Source organism: Oncorhynchus tshawytscha, linkage group LG07, assembly GCF_018296145.1.
Source record: "Oncorhynchus tshawytscha isolate Ot180627B linkage group LG07, Otsh_v2.0, whole genome shotgun sequence".
NCBI lineage: Eukaryota > Metazoa > Chordata > Actinopteri > Salmoniformes > Salmonidae > Oncorhynchus > Oncorhynchus tshawytscha.
The window spans coordinates 30,196,729-30,210,335 of NC_056435.1; the positions used below are offsets into that span (position 1 = coordinate 30,196,729).

Genomic DNA, 13,607 nt, shown 5'->3' on the forward strand with positions numbered 1-13,607 from the left:
ATATGGAGTTTAACAGATGGAAGAAGAGAAGTATATTTTCCTTAAGATACTTGGGACTGGGAGGTTTTTATGACACAGTCCAGCATTGTAGTGAAACATGGAAGTACTTTCCTGGTTTACTTCCTGGATATTTTTTTTCTTTCTTCTAAAGTTGGCTTCAGACTGTGTGTGTGGCTGTTCCTATCGAAATAGCCATACTTTAATTTGAACAAAGTTTGTTCAATATTTCAACGGTCACTTCGTGTTCCAACATCAGTCCCTTCAGCTGGCTGTATAGATTTCCAGCTCTACAGATGTCTAATTTCCTATCATAAAGCATAAGAGTGGATTTAATGTGTTCTCTTCAAATGGAAACTACAAGCTCCTGTGACTGTTGAATTAATATTCAATTTTTCACCAGTGCTTTTTAATCGGGTACATACGTTATGTTGAGCTATACTGTATATGCTGAAATTCATGGCAGGAAACTCTTCTTGCAGAGTGACGTATAACAAACACCCAATAAAAGGTCTTTGTCTACCTGCACTGCAGCCAGACCTCTGTCTAAACTGCTTGGTAACTCAAACTCACTTTTCCATTGGAATACAGTCAAAGCTCTCCCAGGTGCCAGTGGGTGTGTAACTGTACAGTGTTTTGCTTTGTAAGGGTCTTTGGATTTTATTCAGGGAGAAGAACACAAAGTGTGTATCATTGTGCTACAGGTAATTCTCCCTTTTCTGACTTGCAGATGATGGGTGATATCTGAGCTAATTAGAAAACATCGCCTTGCATGTTTCTTTAGAAAAAATAAACTACTGTACAAGTCATGCAGAGAAAATGCTCCTCCATTTGCAGTATGTCACAAAGAGACACCTGCTCCAACATCTCAATAGGCTGTTGCCTGTCTGGACAGTGGATGGGTCACAACGTGTCATTGGATGCTGGAACGGTATCCCAGGATGCTTTGATGTAGCACAAATTCAAGGCTTCGTGGTGGCAGCCTGGCCTCCATTGTACAACACCTTCTTCCATTCGCTAATCCTGACAACACGGGCAGCTTTAGAATTCTAATGCTCCCATCCTCGTGAGCCGTTTTTTTTCAAGAGGGTTTGTAGATGGACGCCCTTTGACTTGGCAAGAAAAGTGTAACCGGGCGGCTGCTGCGCACCTTTCTGATGCAAATGTGCGAATAGAAAAATGATGTTTGTCAGCTTGGTTCGTTACGCATTACGCTGGTCTTTCCTTTCTCTCTCTCCCTTGAGAGGGATGTTTCGCTTTCAAGTGGTACCTTTCTGTCTGAATTAAACGTTTTTCTTTAGAGAGAAATTGCCAGAACTTCCACAACTAGGAAGAGGTTGAGGAACTCACACACACACACACACACACACACACACACACACGTGGAGTGGGAGTTAGGCTATGCTGGGGGCACCTCCCTCAAAATACCTACTTCCTCCACTCATGTCTCTTCTGTATGCCTTCACAATCAATGAAGAGTAGAACTTTTCAGCTTTCTCTCTCTCTCTCTCTCTCTCTCTCTCTTACTCACTAGAGAAGAATTCGACAAAGTGCGTTACATGTTTAAATTAATGAATATTTACCCATTTGATTCTTAAAGAATATAAATTAGAAATGCCTCATGAGCTTAGTTCAACTGTCGTACACCATCCGAACTCAAAATATAAGCTTATTTTACAAAATTATTTGTAAACAATGTACAGTGGCTAGAAAAAGTATGTTAACCCTTTGGAATTAGCAGGATTTCTGCATAAATTGGTCATATAACTTGATCTGATCTTCATCTGAAGCCCAACAATAGACAAACACAGTGTGCTTAAACTAATAACACACAAATTATTGTATTTTGTCTATACTGAATACCTCATTTAAACATTCACAGTGTAGGTTGGAAAAGTATGTGAAGCCCTAGGCTAATGGCTTCTCCAAAACTATAGTTTTGGCAAGTCGGTTAGGACACATTGTGCATGACACAAGTAATTTTTCCAACAATTGTTTGTAGACAAATTATTTCACTTAGAATTCACTGTATCACAATTCCAGTGGCTCAGAAGTTTACATGCACTAACTTGACTGTGCCTTTTAAACAGCTTGGACAATTCCAGAAAATGATATCATGGCTTTAGAAGTCTGATAGGCTAATTGACATAATCTGAGTCAATTGGAGGTGTACCTGTGGATGTATTTCAAGGCCTACCTTCAAACTCAGTGCCTCTGCTTGACATCATGGGAAAATCAAAATAAATCAGCCAAGACCTCAAATTGTAGATCTCCACAAGTCTGGTTCATCCTTGGGAGCAATTTCCAAACGCCTGAAGGTACCATGTTCATCTGTATAAACAATAGTATGCAAGTATAAACACTGTGGGACCACGCAGCCGTCATACTGCTCAGGAAGGAGATGCGTTCCGCCTCCTAGAGATGAACGTATTTTGGTGCGAAAAGTGCAAATCAATCCCAGAACAACAGCAAAGGACCTTGTGAAGATGCTGGAGGAAACCGTTACAAAGGTATCTATATCCACAGTAAAACGAGTCCTATATCAACATAACCTGAACGGCCGCTCAGCAAGGAAGAAGCCACTGCTCTAAAACCTCCATAAAAAAGCCAGACTACAGTTTGCAAATGCACATGAGGACAAAGATCGTACTCTCTGGTCTGATGAAATAAAAAATACAACTGTTTGGCCATAATGACCATCGTTATGTTTGGAGGACAGTGGGAGGCTTGCAAACTGAAGATCACCATCCCAACCATGAAGACATTTCTGACTCACTGGGAATGTGATGAAATAAATAAAAGCTGAAATAAATCATTCTCTCTACTATTATTCTGACATTTCACATGATTAGAATAATTTGATGATCCTAACTGACCTAAGACATCATTTTTACTATGATTAAATGTCAGCAATTGTGAAACTGAGTTTAAATGTATTTGGATAAGGTGTATGTAAACTTCAGACTTCAACTGTATCTCTAAAAGCCTTGATGTTCATCAGTCCACGGTAAGACAAATTGTCTATAAATTTAGAATTCAACACGGTTGCGATGACTGCAAGAGCACAGTGCCGAATGCTCAATGAGGTTAAGAAGAATCCTAGAGTGTCAGCTAAAGACTTACAGAAATCTCTGGAACATGCTAAAATCTCTCAAATCTCTCACTAAACAAGAATGGTGTTCATGGGAGGACACCATGGAAGAAGCCTCTGTTGTCCAAAAAGAGTGGAACACCTGGATGTTCCACAGGGGCTACTGGCAACATATTCTGTGGACAGACGATACTATAGTTGAGTAGTATGGAAGGAACACACAACACTGTGTGGTTGGGAAAAAAAAGGCACAGCACACCAACATCAAAACCTCATCCCAACTGTAAAGTATGGTGGAGGGAGGGTCATGGTCTGTGGCTGCTTTGCTCCCTCAGTGCTTGGACAGCTTGCTATCATTGACAGAAAAATGAATTCCCAAGTTTATCGAGATATTTTGCAGGAGAATGTTAAGCTATCTGTCTGCCAATTGAAGCTCAACAGAAGTTGGGTGACGCAACAGGACAACGACCCAAAACACAGAAGTAAATCAACAACAGAAGAAAATGCGCCTTCTGGAGTGGCCCAGTCAGAGTCCTGACCTCAACCCGATTTGAGATGCTGTGGCATGACTTCGAGAGCAGTTCACACCAGACAGAATATTGCTGAACTGAAACAGTTTTGTTAAGAGGAATGGTCCAAAATTCCTCCTGCCCTTTGTGCAGGTCTGATCCGCAACTACATAAAATGTTTGGTTGAGGTTATTGCTGCCAAAGGAGGGTCAACCAGTTATTAAATCCAAGGGTTTGCATACTTTTTCCACCCTGCACTGTGAATGTTTACACGGTGTGTTCAATAAAGACATGAAAACGTATAATTACGTGTGTTATTAGTTTAAGCAGACTGTGTTTGTCTGTTGTGACCTAGATGAAGAACAGATCAAATCTTATGACCAATATATGCAGAAATACAGGTATTTCCAAAGGGTTCACATACTTTTTCTTGCCACTCTAATTGTAAACTAACATAGCCTCAACATGATTAAAACTATAATTTTGACATCCCAGATGGTCAGTCTTTGTATACATAGCTCTATAAATGAATATGAAAGTGGATACATTTCTCTAGCCCCATCCTGTAGCTTTCTACCAAAACAGTGGTGGGGTACGCCTACGCTTTGTTATTGTTTGATCTACAGATTACACCTTTAATCAAGAAACATATCTGGTTTTTCATTACAAGATGTGGGGGAACATAATTTAAGCAAAACCACAGTCATTGCCAATGATCCCACATACACCAGTATGGTCTGTGTTGCTGAGTTGGGTTACACCAACTACTAGCTATCAGAGCTGCAGTGTTGGTTAAAGCTACAAGAGTGTCACAGAAAAGTGTTTCTTGACGCATCATCTGCTGTTTCAAATGTATGTACAAGCACAAAGGATGTTCAATCTCACCCGGCTCATTATTTGGGTTGTTTTACAAAATGAGTGCCTTTTGCATCCCTTTGATATTTTAAGTAGAAAATGTGCACAAATATAGAATTAAAAGGGTGTTATATTAAATTATATTAAATAAAGTGCCCTTTGATGTAGACCACATGGAGAATTCAATAAATCATATTTTCAATATGAATAAAGAGTTGCTAAAGTGGCAAAAGATTAGTTATCTCGTTGTAATATAGTAAAAATATTAGTTAAACATTTTTTTTTTTTAAATAAAAGAAACATTCATAGTCAAATCACAGTGTAAAAACAGGTGAGCTGGTTCTACTCGTTTCAGCCATTTTCTGGTGTTTTATGGTGGAAAACTGAGTGGGAGGGTCAACCAGTTATTAAATCCAAGGGTTATCCATAGATAGATAGGCTAGACATTTTTTAGGTCCAGTGCACTCAAAAACATGATTTCCTGTGTTTTTATATATATGTTTCCACACTATGAAGTTGTTCATAATTACACAGTATTATTCCATGATAATGCCCTTTTAGTGCAAGTGCTGTTTGAAACGACTGCCTGAAATCTCAGCTTGTATTGTTGGGATGGAGTTTTGGCCTGCCTCACCAGGCGGTAAATTAGTTAATAGACCAATAAGAAGGAGGGATCCAAACCTCACTGCCAATAACGGCTAATTTTAAATGTTCCACTCCCAACTCAGACCACTCCCAGACAGTCCTAGCTAAATTCTTGCTTGATAAGTTGCCCAAGCCAAAAAGCTATTTTTGTTTCTTTTAGACCATTTATATTGAAAAAAATCACAGTAAGGCACTTAATTGTTAGCCAGAATTTCCCCTTCCTAATGCACACAACAAGCTTCCATTCCTCCTGTCAGAAGGGGATTTATAGCTGATTTAAGATAAAACCATCAACCCTGTTATGGTCAACCCTGTTACTTTATTTGGCACTTAATAGGAACTTACTACTGTCGTTATGTTATTGAACCTCTTGAGATGGGAAAACTTTTTTTTCTGAAGTTGAACATGTGCTCTTTTTGACAGAATCTTAAAATGAGAAGTGTGAAAACTTCTGATTTCACCTCAACAGGCACCGAAATGGTGAAGCGACACATTTACTGAATCTGTGCTCGGCACAAAAGAACTTGGCCCTATACGTTCCTTTCTTAACTTGATTTAGTGTGTGAAACAGTATGACTTCTCTCTCATAGAATCTATAAAGTCGGTCCCATCTCACGTTCTCTCTCCCTACCCATCTATTTCACACGCATATAGACACTCACACTCCTGCTCTGCAGTTGAAAGAAATTCTAAATTCCTTTAGATTACAACACATGATAGTGCTAAGGCAGAGAAAATAACTCTTGGGCCAGATGGCGAGACGCAAGGAGACCACCGAGTGGAGAGCAGAGCAGCGTGTCAAGGTCAGGGTGTCAATAAAGTTGCCTTTTCCGCCCCTCCTCCACCAACTGGGAAGCTTTCATTAGCCCTCATATCGGGACACATAGGACCAATCAAAAAAGCATGGGATGCAGAGGTAGCCATAAACGGTGTATTCCTTTAGTTCCCATCACATTTTTCCATAAAAACTCTTAATTTCCCTGCTGTGTTTGTAAGAGACCGAGAACGAGGCCAGATATGTGATTGATATGTGCAGGTGGTTTCCCGATATCCCCATGAGTGAAGTGCTCCCTCCGAACTTGAAAATTATTATTTTTTCCCCCCTTTGCCATCCTATGAAAACAGTAGTGTAGAGCTGAGAGGCAGGATAGTTCAGGAAATGAAGAAGGGAAAATAAGGCGGTGTAATTGAAGCACATTGTTTAACGCCATGCCTGCTCTAGCTGGACAATGAGCCATTGTGGACTAAACTGCTACGTTTTGCACCTTCTGTCCATCAGCCAAGACACTGCAAGCAAAGCCTGCTCAGGTTGACTTTTTAAAGATGTCTTTTTCTTTTACTGACATGTTCATGAATCCATTCTCCATTTACAATCTGCTATGCTATTTTCTGAGGAGACCGAAGCAGTGGAAGCAATAGAGAAAGGACTCTTTGAAATACTTTTCTACCTCAAAGAAAGGTTAACACTATATGTTATTCTCCTGCGGTGAGTAGAGACAGATTACATGGGCTTTGGTGAGAGTCTGAGTGCAACCTGAAACTATCTGTCTGGGTTCCCACTGAGTCTCAAGACAGTGGTGTCTAATACACTCAGACCCCATGCCCTGCACTCACTGCAGGATGTTTCAGAGCTGGAGTCGAACTCTGAGCAGACACAGAGAGCCAGGGTCAGAGATGAAACAGACCTCAGGCAAAGGGGCGTTGTTTATCACCCCGGGAGAGTAGGGTGGGCATGTGGAGGGGGCGACAGCCAACAGAGGGACAGATTTAAGGAGTGTCCTGTTGTTGGACAATGCAAGTTATGTTGAATAAACCTCCCCACATCTGCAGAGGGACTTCAGTTACTGACAGCTCCTCCGGCAGTCTGACAACAAAGTGCTCCTTTCTGGACTGCTGAAGGAGTCCGTTTGCGTGTGTGTGTGTGCGTATCACTCGTTTCTTTTCTCTTTCTGCCTATATTTCTCTTTATCTTGCTATTCCTCTCCTCCCTGACTAACTAGCATAGCTAAGCACAAGGTCAGAGTCTTGCCAACGTCATATAGGTTGATGCCAGATATCTTGTTTTTGTATCAGATGCCGTCATCTAGCCTTATTCTGTCGAGACACGTACTCTCAGGGTTAAGAAAGATTAGAAGCGGGAAGAAACAACAAGGAAAATATGATTTGGGAGGAGCTCATGCCATGCCCAGCTGAAGTTGTGATGTAGATCAAGTGGAACGAGGCCGTGCAAAGTGTACATGTCATCACCTTGACAGGATTCAAAATCCTCACTTTATTAAGCAGGAAGATGAATTTAGGACATGAGTAGTGTCACGTATACTAGGTACTTCTGTTTGTATTCCAGCAGTTGAATTCAAGGATTGAGAAAGCAGACATTCACTGTATTGTTAGAAGAAAAGCTAATGAAGAGAATTTGCACCTCTGTGTCCATGTCTAGTGTCACTCTGTTTCTGCTGTCATAACTGTCAAGTAGAGTCAACTGTCAACTGTCAAGTAGAGATAAGCATTTAAATCCTCCCTGTTCCTCTGGCCTTAGGTAAATACAGTGCTTTTGGAAAGTATTCAGACCCCTTGGCTTTTTAAAAATAAAATGGATTAAAATAACAAATGTTCCTCATCAATCTATACACAATACCCCAAATTGACAAAGCATTTAGATCCTTTGCTAGGAGACTCGAAATTGAGCTCAGGTGCATCTTGTTTCCATTGATCATGCTTGAGATGTTTCTACAACTTTCTTGGAGTCCACCTGTGGTAAATTAAAATGATTGGACATGATTTGGAAAGGCACATGCCTGTCTATATGAGGTCCCACAGTTGTCTATGCTTGTCATAGCAAAGGAAGGTGACCAAGAACCTGATGGTCACACTGATATTTCCTCTGTGGAGATGGGAGAACCTTCTATCTGGTCTGATGAAACCAAGATTGAACACTTTGGCCTGAATGGCAAGTGTCATGTCTGGACGAAACCTGGCACCATCCCTATGGTGAAGCATGGTAGTGGCGGCATCATGCTATGGAGATGATTTTTAGCGGCAGGGACTGGGAGACTAGTCAGGGTCGAGGGAAAGCTGAACGAAGCAAAGTACAGAGAGATCCTTGATGAAAACCTGCTCCAGAGCACTCAGTACTTCAGACTGGGGTAAATGTTCACCTTCCAACAGGACCACGACACTAAGCACAGAGGTAAGACAACGTAGGAGTGGCTTCAGGACAAGTCTCTGAATGTCCTTGAGAAGCCCAGCCAGAGCCCGGACTAGAACCCAATCGAACATCTCTGGAGAGACCTGAAAATAGTTGTGCAGTAACGCTCCCCATCCAAACTGACAAAGCTTGAGAGGATCTGCAGAGAAGAATGGGAGAAATTCCCAAAGTAAATTTGCTAAAATAAAAAGAAATAGCTTTGTCGTTATGGGGTATTGTGTGTAGATGAGGGGGAAAAAACGATTTAATCAATTTGAGAATAAGGCCGTAACCTAACAAAATGTTTTTTTTTTAAAGTCAAGGGGTCTGAATGCATTCCGAAGGCCCTGTAGGTTGGGTCAGAGTGGGTTCAGAGAAAAAGAGAGGCTGAAGGAACACAACATATTTTAACCGTCTGCCTGCCCCCTCTACTCTGTGCTCCTCTCCAGCCGTGCTATATCAGGCCAGCAGCTGCTGTCTCTCTGCTAAGGCATGCTGCATGCCTGCCTGGGCTGGGCTAGGCTTTCACGCACACTACACCGGATCTTACACAAGGCCCTTTTATTTTGGGGCTTATGACCCTCCTACAATAACAACTAGACCTGGCTCAATGTTTATTAGCTGGGAAATATGACAACATTTATTTGTGTCTGTCATGAGAGGCCATGCGTGTCTAAATAGATGTGGAATAGTTGGCCAAAGTGACTCGGGGAATCGTGGGTTTTGAGAAGGAAGGTGTCTCAGGTGAACGTTACAGAATAGGCAGACCAGTCGGCGTACTTTTGTGTTCTACACTCAAATTCCTTGACACTGAGCCAAAGAAATGTTAGTCCTCTCCCAGCTGTCCCTTGGCACATCCAGGCATGGCCTTTATCTGATTTGGGAGAGTTTGAGAGTGTGCAGCATGAACAGTGAACAGTACCTCTGTGGCCTGCAACCTATTCAGCCGTCACACTAGAGCCTCTGGAGCTCTGCTCTCCTCAAACAACACAGGCAAACACAATGTAACAGCCATGTGTTTGCGAGCTAGTGACTCCAGCCAAGCCAACCTACCCTGCATGCTCAACAAGCTCAAGCAGTCGCTCGCAAAAGCCAGAGGGAATCGGAGCTTCTCTCTCGCTCCGCCTTTCTTGAATTGTTCTGTTTTTTTTAGAACTTGAAAGATCTTTTGCAAAAGATTTTTTTGAAAAATCTTGGAATCAATGGCTGCAGTAATATTTAGAAACAAGAACACCTTGTGCTAAAGCTAGCTATGAAAATGAGAACCACATGTTTGGCCACATGTTGTACATAAAGCTATGTTATAAAGATAACAATGTCAGCTTTTCTCTGTTTTCTCCTGGACCTCTTACCAGTCCCTTTACCTACAAGCAGCAGACAAAGCCAGCCACAATCACAGGACAGGAATTCCCTGGTGCTCCAGAATGCATTTCATCATCTTTCAATAACGAACATTTCCGCCTTAAACCCAACAAACTCAAACAGTAAATAGGAAATGTTCACAATTTCACAATTCAGGCATTATGAAAGTCAATGTTATTTTCACTTAATTTAGTCGGCAGAGAAGTGGTTCCAGACTGTTAATGTCTATCGCAGGAGAAACGGAGTCCCTTGGTTATTTTCGTGTAAAAGTCCAAATAAACCTTGTATGGGTCTTGACCCCACTGATCTGAACCAAATGTGCCGTGCTTGCCGATCTTTGTTGAAAGCATTACCAAGTTTACCTTTTTTCCACAGTTGCCTTCCTTACCGAAGCTCTTCCTCAGCGAATGTTGCTATAAAACATTCCCTGGGTAAGAACATCACTCTGCATGTATAACAGGGCTTGCTTTATCCACACTGTGTGTTTATTGACACGACTTCATTTGTCAGATAGTCAGCAGGCAGATTTAAGACAAATATACAGTGCATTTGGGAAGTGTTCAGAACACTTCCCCTTTTCCACATTTTGTTACATTACAGCCTTATTCTGAAATGGATTACAAAAATACATTTCTCATCAATCTACACACAATCCCCCATAATGACAAAGCAAAAACAGTTAACATTTTTGCAAATGTATTTAACAATGAAAAACAAAAGTATTCAGACCCTTTGCTATGAGATTTGAAATTGACCTCCAGGTGCATCCTGCATCCATTGATCATCCTTGATGTTTCTACAACTTTATTGGAGTCCACCTGTGCTAAATTCAATTGATTGGACATAATTTGGAAAGGCACACACCTGTCTATATAAGGTCCCAAAGTTGACAGTGCATGTCAGAGCAACAACTAAGCCATGCGGTCGAAGGAACTGTCTGTAGAGCTCCGAGATCGGATTGTGTCGAGGCACAGATCTGGGGAAGGGTACCAACAAAATGTCTGTGGCATTGAAGGTCCCCAAGAACACAGTGGCCTCCATCATTCTTAAATGGAAGAAGTTTTGCTCAGTTTGGCCAAACTGAGCAATCGGGGAAGAAGGGCCTTGGTCAGGGAGGTGACCAAGAACCCGATGGTCACTCTGACAAAGCTCCAGAGTTCCTCTGTGGAGATGGGAGAACCTTCCAAAAGGACAACCATCTCTGCAGCACGCTACCAATCAGGCCTTTATGGTAGAGTAGCCAGACGGAAGCCACTCCTCAGTAAAAAGGCACATAACAGCCCACTGGTCTGATAAAACCAAGATTGATCTCTTTGGCCTGAATGCCAAGCGCCACGTCTGGAGGAAATCTGTCACCATCCCTACTGTGAAGCATGGTGATGGCAGCATCATACTGTGGGGATGTTTTTCAGCGGCAGGAACTGAGAGACTAGTCAGGGTCGAGGAAAAGATGAACGGAGCAAAGTACAGAGCGATCTTTGATGAAAACCTGCTCCAGAGTGCTCAGGAATTCAGACGGGGGCAAAGTTTGCCGTTCCAACAGGACAACGACCCTAAGCACACAGCCAAGACAATGCAGGAGTGGCTTCGGGACAAGTCTCGGAATGTCCTTGAGTGGCCCAGCCAGAGCCCGGACTTGAATCCGATCGAACATCTCTGGAGAGACCTGAACATAGCTGTGCAGCGACGCTCCCCATCCAACCTGACAGAGCTTGAGAGGATCTGCAGAGAAGAATGGGAGAAACTCCCCAAATACAGGTGTGCGAAGCTTGTAGCTTCATACCCAAGACGAGTTGAGGCTGTAATTGCTGGGTCTGAATACTTATGTAAAGGTGATATTTAATTGCTTCATTTTTAATACATTCATCATTATTTAATAAATTCTAGGGGAAAAAAAATCATATTTAATCCATTTTAGAAGGCTTTAATGTAACAAATTGTAGAAAAAGTAAAGGGGTCTGAATACTTTCCGAATGCACTGTATACACGTTTTCGTGAACCCAGCTTTTGAAAACAAAACAACTTTAAAATATGTTTAAAATTAATGCATTGCTTTTCTTGTTCATCAACTCATTAGCGACTTTATTTCATAAGGCTAATGAGTTAGTTGTTACTTCCATTACTACACTGAGAACACGATGGTTTGCGACAAACATTTTCATTATGGACAGATCTCTTTGAAGATTGGGCCATTCATCAAATGGCGATTGTCAACACTTTCAAACATGTTCAAAGACTAAGGGTAGTCCATGGAACATGTTTCGTCTATCACTCTCCTTTTTCTCCCCCAGAACAACTTACATGGTTCTCAAAAGCTGGTCAATATTTATGTAAGTGTGTACATTAGGGAAAGCTGACGGCCGAGGCCTGGGGCCCTGATCAAACGGCCCTTTTATCTGTGGTGTGAACTTCCTCCGACTCGGCTCCCAGAAGCCCCTAACGAAGCTGGGGGTAATCGGATGTCAGGCTGGGTGTTCGCCAGGGATTTTCACAGACATCACCTCACTCACTCACACACACACACACACACACACACACACACACACACACACACACACACACAAGCTGCTGTCTGACAGACTCTCTCTACCTGTTCTGTTCACCCAGACAAGTCCCAGCGGTGCGGTGAAAGTTGTATACAGCGCATGTTCATGGGCAGCAGTTATAATCTGCTAAGAACTACAGGAACGTTTGATTGTCAGCTATCAGATCGTAACATAGTATACAGTGCCTTCAGAAATATTCACACCCCTTTTACTTTTTCTATATTTTGTTGTGTTACAGCCTGATTTGAACATTTATTAAATTAAGATTTTGTGTCACTGATCTACACCCAATACCCCATCATGTCAAAGTGGAAAAGCTGAAATGTCTTGAGTCAATAAGTATTCAACCTCTTTGTTATACCAAGCCTAAATAAGTTCAGGAGTATACATTTGCTTCACAAATCACGTAAGTTGCATGGACTCATTCTGTGTTCAATAATAGTGGTTGACTATGATTTTTGAATGACAACCACATCTCAATACCTCCCAAAATCTGTAAGGTCCCTAAATGCAAATTTTAAGCACAGATTCAACAACATTGACCAGGGAGATTTTACAATGCCTTGTAAAGAAGGGCACCAATTGGTAGATTAGTAAAGAAAAAAAATGACACTGAATATCCCGTTGATCGTGATAAAGTTATTAATTGGGCTTTGGATGGTGTATCAGTACACCCAGTCACTACAAAGACAGAGGCATTGTTTGTTGGGGGGGATAAAAAAGAAACGGAATACAGCTAAGCACAGGCAAAATCCTAGAGGAGAACCTGACTCAGACTTCTGTCCATCGGACACTTGGAGACAAATGAACCTTTCAGCAGGACAATAACCTAAAACACGAGACCTAATATACAGTTGAAGCCGGAAGTTTACATACACTTATGTTGGAGTCATTAAAACTCTACAAATATCTTGCTAACAAACTATAGTTTTGGCAAGTCGGTTAGGACTTCTACTTTACGTATGACACAAGTAATTTTTCCAGCAATTGTTTACAGACAGATCATTTTACTTATTCACTGTATCACAATTCTAGTGGGTCATAAGTTTACATACTGTACACTAAATTGACTGGGGCCTTTAAACAGCTTGGAAAATTCCAGAAAATGATGTCATGGTTTTAAAGCTTCTGATTGACAACATTTGAGTCAATTGGAGGTGTACCTGTGGATGTATTTCAAGGCCTACCTTCCAACATACTAACTCTTTGCTTGACATCATTTGAAAATCAAAAGAAATCAGCCAAGACCTCAAAAAATTGTAGACCTCCACAAGTCTGGTTCATCCTTGGGAGCAATTTCCAAACGCCTGAAGGTACCACTTTCATCTGTACAAACAATAGTACGCAAGTATAAACAACATGGGACCACGCAGCCGTCATACCGCTCAGGAAGGAGATGTCTTCTGTCTCCTAGAGAT

General features: G+C 41.6%; 1 protein-coding gene across 2 annotated transcripts in view; it reads left to right on the forward strand.

Moving 5' to 3' along the window:
• Nucleotides 1–13,607, forward strand: part of pdzrn3b (PDZ domain containing RING finger 3b) — a 127,157-nt gene that overhangs the window by 13,249 nt on the left and 100,301 nt on the right. The gene's annotated exons all lie outside the window — the stretch shown is intronic.